Raw genomic sequence first — 8,898 nt, forward strand, 5'->3', positions numbered from 1 at the left:
CTGCAAAGTATCTACATTAAATACAATGTCTTCATTTGATTCCTTCTTCCTTAAAGAACCTAATATTACAAATTAATCGACAAAAGTAATTATAAAGATACCAAGTATCAAGATGATATAATATTCATCAAAATTCGCAAACACAGTAGCATATGTACTAGTAGGCCAGTCAATAGGGGGTTGAATAAGGAAAAAAATTAAGGAAAGCTGCAATATGCTTTATTTTCTGCCTAATGTGGTTCTTAATAATGTATTAATTTTGCACCCCTCTACCTTCCCGGATTTAGCCGCCATTTTGAAAAAATGGCGAAAAAAAAACGTTTTTTTTTCCAAATATCTCGCTTGAAATGCATTTTACAGAGAAAGTAGTCGAAACAAAAAATAATCTACATAAAATTTCCTATAATATTTGTCCCTGTCATGTTTTCCATAGGTTGCACCGTTTTTGCGCTAGAGCTGTGGAAAGATTCACATATAATATTTTATACTTTCCATTTCCGAGTTTAGTCTCGAATATCTTCTCCCAAGGGTGCCCTTCCTCCTTGATTCTGGCTTAGGACAGACAGTGATTGCTCACTGGCGGAGTTACCACCATTACACCCAACCATCCACCCAAAATGTGAAGTTATCAATTATAGTTATTGCTAGCCTATATCAGTTATCAATTTTATAGCAATTGTCTTGTTTGCTAGTACTTTTTTGCTTGTTATTTTGTAGAATTACAACAACAAGGAAATTGACTGTTGTCTTACAATATATATTTTTTCTGATTCAATGAGCTGTTTCACTTTCTGGCATTAGGAAGTTTTCTAACATGGCATCAAGAGGATCATCACAGTCATCTTCATGAACGATGATGTCAACATTTGAACATGACAGGCCCTTGCAAGAAGCACATATCATGGAACATTTTAAGCCTGCCTTTCTACAGCTGCAGGAGGTGGTCCCACAACCTTTGTGGCACTTGCAAGATACAATATTGATCAGTTCTGGTGGAGCAGGGTCTTTATCTGTAGTGACTGGTACCAGTCCTTTTGAAGTAGCCTTCCATCCCCACTGCGTAGGTGGCAAGTCATTTCCCAACCACTTCTGCACTTGGTGATAAGTGCGTAAGGAATGAAATCTGGCTGCTGCATCTGTTGGAGGTAAAGAAGCCAAAGAGAAATTTATTTTGTTTAGCGCCTGGACAAAACACTGATATCGTGCATCACAAAGGGATTTGCATTCATTAGCTCCGTATAGCTGAATAATGAAAGCCTCGCCTACTTCAGCAATCTGTTCAGGTACAGCAGATGGGTCTCTAAATTTACCAACAAGATCTTGCAGTTGTCCCCGTTTTTCCAATAGCTTTATGAACTTCAGTTTACCCTGTCTGAAGAAGGCTGAAGTAGTATCAGCCCCACTAAATGCATGTAAGAAAAGGATGTTGTCCTTGATAACTGAACCAAATTTCATGGAAGATGGTGTGTAGAGTTTACTTTCTATATTTCCTTTACCTGGTTTTAACATATAGATATTTGTGTTTGATTCACCCAGGGCTGTAAGGATAATTAAGAGGTCTACATCTTCTCCAACTATTGTTACAGATTTAGCTTTGGTTGACTCTTCAATAGCAGTTGCAACAATCAGTGTGTCTGCATCTTCAATTGCTTGTTTGACAGTAAACCCCTCGTTGGTCAATTTAGTGCTAAGCATTGCAATAAGTCGGCTCTTATTTCTTTCATTTAGAAGAAACTTACTTTGGCTTAATATTGCTGACATTGTTTCATCAAACATGATTTCTCTGGTGCAAGTAATCATTCGTCGAGCACGTTCAGCACATTTTGTACTTTTTTCCGCTAGGTTTTCTGGATAACCATCAAATACAATAATGGAACTTTTCTTGTAATGCTTCTTTACATACTCAGTGTACCTGTTTAAAATTTCTGAGAATATCTCCCCCTTTTGCCAAACAACTCGATGCATCAGAAATCCTCCGTCAATAACATATTCTGTATCTCCAACAATTCCTGTGTCACTGAGTGGTGCAAATACTTCATACATCATGGATTTCTTTGTCTTACGCATTCCTGATTCATCAAAAAGAGACACAGGGTATGGGGCTAGCTCATAAACAAAATTAAGCTTGAATAGTTCATGTGAGTTCTTTGTGAATGATATCCTCCTGAATAACATCTCAGGCTCAACTGCACATACATCATCTCTTATTTTCATTCCTGTCATGGCAGCTCCCAAGGGTATGACCCTTTTCTTTCTTTGGAACTTGACTGCGCCAAAGTTGCTACCGATCATATTAAACATTGAGTTAATTCCAACATCATATGCATTATGTGGATTGGTTTCTACATCTCCCGTTACTCCTGTGCTGATCGACATAATGTTATCAATATCTGGAAATGGTGAGTGGGATAAGAACCAGTCTGCAAAGTGCTGAATATCTTGATTGTCTCTTAAGATGCGAGCCTTTCTGGCATCCACATGCTGTTCTCCTGTACTGTAAGCAACATCACAATATTCCTCAATTTTCTCTGACCCTGAGATTTATAGGCATTCCAAGGACCCATTTGGTTAGCATCGAGTCTGTCATTCCTCTACCATGTGTCAGTCCACCAGAACTCTTCATTGACCTCATCAGTGTTTGTTCAATTGTCATATCAGACCAAATCCCTGACCAAAATTTCTCTGACCGCCTTATTGTAAAAAAAACCTTTTTGAACATAATCTTGAAATTCCTTTGGGGTCAGGCGTCCCTTCAAGTTATACATGTCTTGTAAATACAAGTGTGCTGATTTTGCATATAAAAAATGACCACTGGCATGAAAGTAAGGTAGCATTTTTTGGATCGTGTCCAGGTGCAGTTTCCAGTTACCCGAGCGTTCTCCTTCAATGAATTGTTTCACCAATGTTACCATTTCAAAGTACTGTACCCAGAGTTTTGCAGTGGCACCTTTACTCTTCATCGTACCCAAGGTATCATTGAACTTAATCAGTACATTTTGTATAACCTCACTGTCAATGTCTGAATAATCAGTCTCTCGTAAAACTGCTTCTGTTGTTGACTGTTCTTCAGCGGAAAGATCGATTTCATTAAAAATTAACATAGACAGTGCAGCATGTGCTAGTGTATGGGCCCTGAGTGCTCTTGCATAAGCATGCCCAGTTAACATTTTTTCAACAGATGTACTTGCATAAACAGTACTAAAAAGTTATTTTATTCCACTACCATTCATGATGAAACCAATTGCACCCATAAAAGACATCAATAAGTGGAAACCACCAAGACGTACAATAACATTATTTAGGTGTGAGTCTTGACCACATATTTCCACAATGTCTCGGGCCTTGATGTACAAAGGTTGATCAAAGGTAACAAAGCAACTTTGTTGCTTCAGTTCGTTGCATTTCTCTACAGCTTGGTTAAGTACTGTGTATATGGTGTCATAATTGGTAGGTGGAGCATTTGTAAAGGGAAGATATGAGATCTGGGACACATCATATGGGAAGTGTGCTGTACATTTCTCCATGTAACCATTCCAACCTGGGCACTCTGCATTTTTTTGCCATTTTCCAAGTAGCCATAAAAGCTCTGTTGTTGTTATTGATACAGTAGTGGACACTGGATTGATACTTGCCAAATCCCTGACTTTTATATTCAAGAGTCCTTTTACACTTTTACTTTCAAAGGTTTTGATAGGATTATGACCAAACTGCCCAACAAACGATGCACTAGGGATCTTCGTTAATCTAGTGATTGGTTGATCTGAAGTAATATTATTCTGAGGAGTAACACACTGAATCCCTCCCATACTGTGGAATGTGTTAAATCCATCAATAGTAGAGATGTTCACATCTGCATTGTCGAATACAAACTGTGCAAATGAATCATTCGGAGGTTCCTTGGCTGGATGTTGCAAAGCAGATACTTGAAAGAGTGCTGCCTCAGCATAGGACGCACATAATCCCAACGCAGAGAGCACGTTCAGTAGATGCTTAGAGCCATACTTCTGACTTAAGTGAACAGCAAGTCCTATTTGTAGAGGAGATATGAAAGAATTTGGTCTAGCTGCTGTAAGGATAGCATGTGAAATTGCTGTACATTTCCTATTCCATTTTCTTTGATTTCCTTTCTTGTTTTTTAAGACTATTGTCTTAACAAGGCACTGGAGAGTTTCTGGAATAAGTGAATCCAATTCTTCTAGGAAATTTTCTGGTGGTGGATACTGATCTGCTTCGTACATCTGCGATCTTATATCTTCAGCAATTATTCTGGCGGCAGTCTTTACAATCCGAAGCCGTTCTTCCTTCTCGTCATGACTTCTATGATTTTCGTACCAAGCGTCAGTCAAAATTTTGTTTCCTGTGTCACGGAAACAGATCACTGGTTTTCTATTTTTGTTCACAGAAACAATAATATCATGTCCATATCTCTCTATCAATTCAGATTTTATGGTTTTATCAGTTGGTAGCTCACCCTCATATTCTGAAAAAATCTCACTGAAAGTAAACTGGCATTCCTCTCGATTTTCCTCCAAGTAGTTAAAAGCATGACTCATTGCCTCAGAAACCGTAGAGCTTTTGGGACGACCACGTTTCATACCAGAAGATGTTTGGTAGAATTTTTTCATGCAGGCTGAATGGTACCTTGCCTCAGCAGCAACTAAATCCACTACGTTACATATACGAGTACATACTTCTTTGCCCCATTAATCTTTTCTCATTTCACCAGCTTTCAAAATAGTATCCTTAACATGCAGCATCTCTATACAGTGCACAGATTCACGATCACCTAAATATTTTTTGCTTTCTTTTTTCAAAAAGTCACTTGATGCATCTTTTCCACAAAAGAGACAATCATGAAGAAAACCAAACTGTAATTCTTGACTTCTCAGTGACGTTGTCGGCACTTGCGAGGTTTTCTGCCTTGCTTGGAAAGTTTCAGCTCTCCGTTCTTTTGTATACACTTTTCTACATTTTTCATGCACTTTCACACTTTTTAGTCCTTCTAACAGAGAATGTTTTCCGTCTTTCCACGTAATGCTATAATCAATTAGTGTCTTTATTCCTTTCTCTTTAACTTCTCTAGTCTCACCCACAGAAAGCTGTCCATCGCATATTAAACATTTCCCCAATGAAGACATTTTGCACCAACAACTGCCTGGGGTTTCACTGAAGCTTTAACTATCTATTTTAATAGTTCTGAAACAAAAGAAAGACTATAATCAAGTTAGGAACTTAGATATTTTATTCAGTATAGCATACAAAGGAAATTATTATATGATCTTTGTGCACTGTAGGTATCAAATAAAGATAAACACAATCTTTTCGCACATTTAGCGCAAAAACAGTGAGGTATATCACAAAATTGAATAAAATAACTTTTGTAGAAAATTTTATGTAAAATGAATTTTGTTTCGATACATTTTTCGTTAAAATTAGTTTCTAGTGAGATATTTGGAAAAAAACTGTTTTTGATCGCAATTTTTTCAAGATGGCGGCCAAATCCGGGGGGATAGAGGGGTGCAAAATTAATATGTTATTAAGTAAGGTATTATAAACACATTAAAGCTTATTGCAGCTTTCCCTGATTTTTTTCCTTATTCGCCTTTTTTTACTCCTCTATTGCCTGGCCTACAGTACCTCCAACCTCCATTTGAATAACGACAATATGACTTCCGTTGCAGACATCTAGACGTCTCTAAGGACATATTCAACAGCATATGACGGAAAGATAATTTGTTGTTTGGAGATTTGAAAAATTATATTTTGTAACCATATATCAAAATCCCACGAATCAGTTTAACATATACATATACATATCCATCACTATGTAATGAATTAGTCAAAACTTAAAAGAATGTTAAAATGGATCTTGTATCATTACTTTTAATTCATTCGACAAACTGTTTGTCAAACATCCCCACGGTTAAACATCACTTCAAGCACGTTTGTCGAATCATTTGACATTCACACGGTCAGTTGTCACTTCAAATACGTTTGTCAAATGTGTTTGACTAAACGTATCGACGTGAAAGGTTTGTGTACAAATCGACATGTCCAAGGGAGATATTCACGTATAAAGGACCATCTAGAGATGTCTGCAACGGAAGTCATTATGTCATTATTCAAATGGAGGTTGGAGGTACGAGTACATATGCTACTGTGTTTGCGAATTTTGATGATTAATATTATATCATCTTGATACTTGGTATCTTTATAATTACTTCTGTCGATTAATTTGTAATATTAGGTTCTTTAAGGAAGAAGGAATCAAATGAAGACATTGTATTTAATGTAGATACTTCGCAGTACACGGAATGCACCAAAAAGTGAGTTTGGACAAGAAATATTTCCATTTTGGTGGAAATATGTTGTCAGAAATATAATTATGTGTAACAACTGCCTAATCATACAACTGTGCTCGTGCATAGATGACAAAAAAAAAAAAAAAATAGATTCTCACATTGGGAAAGACGTCATTAATCCCACAATGCACCGCGCGCCATTGCCGTCATTATTTTCGTGACGTCGATAGAAAACGCTATTTTTGTGTGTGTATATATATATATATATATATATATATATATATATATATATATATATATATATATATATATATATATATTAAGTTTCCTGATCATCTCCATCGAGTTTTTGGTCCTCAAAATACAGAAATGTGTCTTCATCGCCAAAAGTCAAGGGAAAAGTTGCCTACGAAAAATCTTCCCGCGCTCTGAAGCCGACGTTATGACGTCACGTTACGTCAAAATCCACCATATTTTCTGTATTTTTAAAACATCTTTCCACGTGTTTAAAAAAATTCTCAATGTTTCGTTCAACACAATTGTCAGAATTTATCGTCTTTTCTATATTTTCAAAACGTTTCTCTCCACATGTATTTAAGGATTTTCTCGGAATGTTTCGCTCAGAACACAATTGTCAAAATTCATCGTCTTTTCTATATTCTTTTTATAGTTTTATACATTTTTCTCTACACGGCTTTCTCAGAATGTTTCGTTCAGTGTTACGGAAGGCCACGTCATGCCCTGAAAATTTCGCTCCCTGATACCATAACACTTTGATTTGCCTTTCACGTCGTCTTAAACAAGGGAAAAACACCGTCGATTTCCATCTTCACACTTGGCTAAAATACCGTCGAATTCCTCCTTCACACACAGCAAAAATACCGTCGATTTCCATCTACACACTAGGCAATTATACCGTCGATTTCCTCCTTCACACAGCAAAAATACCGTCGATTTCCATCTACACACTAGGCAGAAATACCGTTGATTTCCATGTACACACTAGGGAAAATACCGTCGATTACTATCTTCACACAAAGCAAAAATCCCGCTTTTCATCTTCACACTTGGCAAAATACCGTCGATTTCCATCTTCACACCAGGCAAAAATACCGTTGATTTCCTTGTTCACACTGAGCAAAACTGCCGTCGACTTCCATCTTCACTCTAGGCAAAATGACCGTCGATTTTTATCAACACTAGGCAAAAATGCCGTCGATTTCCATTTTCACATTGGGCAAAATGCCGTCGGTTTTGATTTTCTATATCGACGTCTTGCTTCACTTTTATTTTTTGTTTTATTCGCGATGACCATATACAAGGACTGAAAAATCTTCCCGCGCTCTGGTGCCGACTTTATGACGTCACGTCTCATATATTTTCTGTATTTTTAAAACATCTTTCCACGTGTTTAAAAAAAATTCTCAGAATGTCTCGTTCAACACAATTGTCAAAACTCATCGTCTCCTCTATATTTTTAAAACGTTTCTCTCTGCATGAATTTAAAGATTTTCTCGTATGTTTCGCTCAGTTTTAATAAGAACAAACTTGTCAAAATTCATCGTCTTTTCTTAAACATTTTTCTCTACACGGGCTTCTCAGAATGTTTCGTTCAGTGTTACGTAAGGCCACGTGCTGACCTGAAAATTACGTTCCCTGATACCATGACATCTTTACCTTTCATGTCGTCTTAAACTAGGCAAAAACCACCGTCGATTTCGATCTTCACACAAGGTAAAAATGCCGTCGATTTCCTCCACACAGGGCAAAATACCGTTGATTTCCATGTTCACACTAAGCCAAACTGCCGTCGATTTCCATCTTCACGCTAGGCAAAATTACCGTTGATTTCTATCTTCACACTAGGCAAAAATACCGCTGATTTCCATGTTCACACAGCAAAACTGCCGTCGATATTTAGCTTCACACTAGTCAAAAATACCATCGATTTCCATCTTCACACTAAGCAAAAATACCGTTGATTTCCATCTTCACAGCAAAATTACCGTCGATCTTGATCATAATAGGCAAAAATACCGTTGATTTTTATCTTCACACTAGGCAAAATACCGTTGATTTTATCTTCACACTAGGCAAAAATACCGTTGATTTCCATGTTCACATTGAGCAAAATTACCGTCGATTTTCATCTTCACACTAAACAAAAATACCGTCGATTTCCATCTTCACACTAGGCAAATATACCGTTGATTTCCGTGTTCACACTGAGCAAAACTGCCTTCGACTTCCATCTTCACACTAGGCAAAATTACCATCGATTTTTATCTTCAAACTAGACAAAAATGCCGTCAATTTCCATCTTCACATTAGGCATAATGCCGTCGATTTTGGTTTTCTATGTCGAGGTCTTGTTTCATGTTTATTTTTTGTTTTATTCGCGATGACCATACACAAGGACCGAAAAAGTTTCCCGCGCTCTGATGCCGACGTTATGACGTCACGTCGCATATATTTTCAAAAGTTTTAAAACATCTTTCTTTCCACGTGTTTAAAAAAATTCTCAACGTCTCGTTCAACACAACTGTCAAAAGTCATCGTCTCTTCTATATTTTTAAAACTTTTCTCTCTGCATGTA

The sequence above is a fragment of the Oratosquilla oratoria genome, chromosome 40 (assembly GCF_046742065.1).
Source record: "Oratosquilla oratoria isolate Oo_2021 chromosome 40, ASM4674206v1, whole genome shotgun sequence".
In the NCBI taxonomy this organism is placed as follows: domain Eukaryota; kingdom Metazoa; phylum Arthropoda; class Malacostraca; order Stomatopoda; family Squillidae; genus Oratosquilla; species Oratosquilla oratoria.